This window comes from Plectropomus leopardus, unplaced genomic scaffold, assembly GCF_008729295.1.
Source record: "Plectropomus leopardus isolate mb unplaced genomic scaffold, YSFRI_Pleo_2.0 unplaced_scaffold3656, whole genome shotgun sequence".
NCBI lineage: Eukaryota > Metazoa > Chordata > Actinopteri > Perciformes > Serranidae > Plectropomus > Plectropomus leopardus.
This window is the reverse complement of record NW_024639974.1, coordinates 1-2,251: the sequence shown is the minus strand read 5'-3', so window position 1 is coordinate 2,251 and position 2,251 is coordinate 1. Positions and strand designations below refer to the sequence as shown.

The 2,251-nt window shown below is 47.8% G+C and overlaps 1 long non-coding RNA gene across 1 annotated transcript; it reads left to right on the top strand.

The window, feature by feature from the left end:
- Positions 1 to 94: 94 nt before the first annotated feature.
- On the top strand, positions 95 to 711 carry LOC121938865. Its single transcript, XR_006105374.1, has 2 exons — positions 95 to 202; positions 467 to 711. It is a non-coding gene; the product is annotated as an uncharacterized LOC121938865 (long non-coding RNA).
- Positions 712 to 2,251: the final 1,540 nt, after the last annotated feature.

Sequence of the window (2,251 nt, the reverse complement as noted above, 5' to 3'; positions counted from 1 at the left end):
CTCACCTGTCTGTCTCACCTCTCTGTCTCTTACCTGTCTGTCTCACCTGTCTGTCTCAATTGTTTGATGTCTGAGTGTCTCTGATGTGTGTTTGTTTTGTGTATGGTTTCAGGGTGAGGACGAGGATAGCAGGGAGGAGACGGAGGGAGAGGAGGGCGGAGTCACCTTCATTGCACACGTACCTGTCCCCTCCCAGAGACAAGTGAGACACACACACACACACACACACACACACACACACACACACACATACATACATACATACATACATACACACACACACACACACACACACACACACACACACACACACACACACACAAACACACACATTCAGGTCTGTCTACACATGTGAGGACCCTCACTACAACACCACATTACCTGACCCGTCCTCACAGCGCTCCGTCTGACCTGTCTCACCTCTTGGTCCTGTCTGTCTACGCCCTGTCTCACCTGTCTGTCTCAGGTGGAGGAGGCTCTGGTCAGGAGGAAGAAGATGGAGTTGTTACAGCGATACGCCAGCGAGAGTCTTCAGGCTCAGAGTCAGGCGGCCAGGACTCTGCTGGGACTCTGACCTGTCCCCCCTGCCTGGGACCTGTCCCCCCTGCCTGGGACCTGTCCCCCCTGCCTGGGACCTGTCCCACCTGTGTTGATGTAAATATGGCTCCTTTTTGTACTGGACGTGTTTCTTATTAAAGTGTCTTCAGCCCAGTTTGGTGTCCTCGTTGTCTTTGGTTTGTCCTGCAGGTTTACGAAATCAGAGGACGTCCAGTTCAGCTGGAGTTGTATTTGTTTTGAAGACAGTGAGACATGTTTCTTGGCATCTCAGGAGACACTGTCCCTGTCTCTGAGGCGTCCTCCTCACGGTGTCTCTCTCGGTGACCTTGTCAGAGTCTGTCCTCCTCACTGTGTCTCTCAGTCAGGCAGCTGATTGGTTGATTGGTGGCGACACTCTGCAGCATGTGATTGGCTGATTATCGGCTGAATGCTGCACGTGATGTCATGTGAGGAGAAAACTGCAGTCAGATGCGTTCAATCAGTGTGTGTGTGTGAGTGTGTGTGTGTGAGTGTCTGTGTATGTCTTTGTGTGTGTGTGTGTGTCCATGTGTGTGTTGTGGACGTATGTCGTCCTGAGTGACGTGTCCTTTTGAGGAACCTGTGTCCTCCTGAAGGGCTGGACTTGCAACTCATCGTCTTCAAACAGGACACAGACGGACAGCAGCAGACGCTGAAGGTGTCCTTCGTGTTTCGGTCGTGTTGCAGGTTTGGAAGACGTGTCTTCTTTGAAATCACGAAAAAAAAAGCTGAAATGAAAATTGCCAAAATTTTTTCCTTAATGAATGCACTAGTTTAAAAAAACTACCAAAAATTCTGAGGAGAAAAGATTTGCCAAAAACATTTTTTAAAATCGTCTAAAACGGAACATAGAATGAAAAAATGGCCAAAATGTTTTCTCCAAAGATTCCGGAAACTTTTAAAGGAAAAAACACCCAAAATCATCACATTGTTTTAAGAAATACGTCACCAAAATCTTACATAAAAAACAATTGTCAGCAATCTTTGCTTAAAAAAAAGATCACCAAAACATTTCAAGAAAAAAATCCCAAAATTTTTGAAGATAAAATGATCACCAAAATTAGAAAAAAGCCTCCCAAACCCACGACCCATTTTCTTTAAAAATCACCCCAAAATTTTACAGACAAAAAGACAAATTTTTATTTCTTTTTTTTACACGACCGAAGTTTGACCTGGTAACCGTGTGGACGGTCCCGGAGGACAGGACGTCACTGCTATGACGTGGACTGGTCCTGGAGGACAGGACGTCCCTGCTGAGACGTGGACTGATCTCTTGGTGTCGGTCTCAGAGCGGTCTTGGTGTTTCTGGATTTTGTTGATCTCGATTTTAGTCTGCAGGTCGAGTCTGAACCTGATGAACTCGGTTCTGTGACGCTTGGTGTCCGTCTCTGTGTCCGTCTCTGTGTCTCCACAGACAGACAAACTGTCACTGTGTGTGAGACTCCACCCCTGGATGATGTCACAGCTCTGTCAGTATAAGACAGCAGCAGACGGCCGTCTCCGGCAGACAGACACGGACAGACTGACACGCAAACAGGGTCATGTGGTGTCGAGGCTTCCTGCAGCAGACGGTCCGGACCATGACGACCAGCAGACAGGTCAGTGTGTGTGTGTGTGTGTGTGTGTGTGCATATGTGTCATCGTCCACGTTTTAAGGTCTTGGACATGTGTCCTC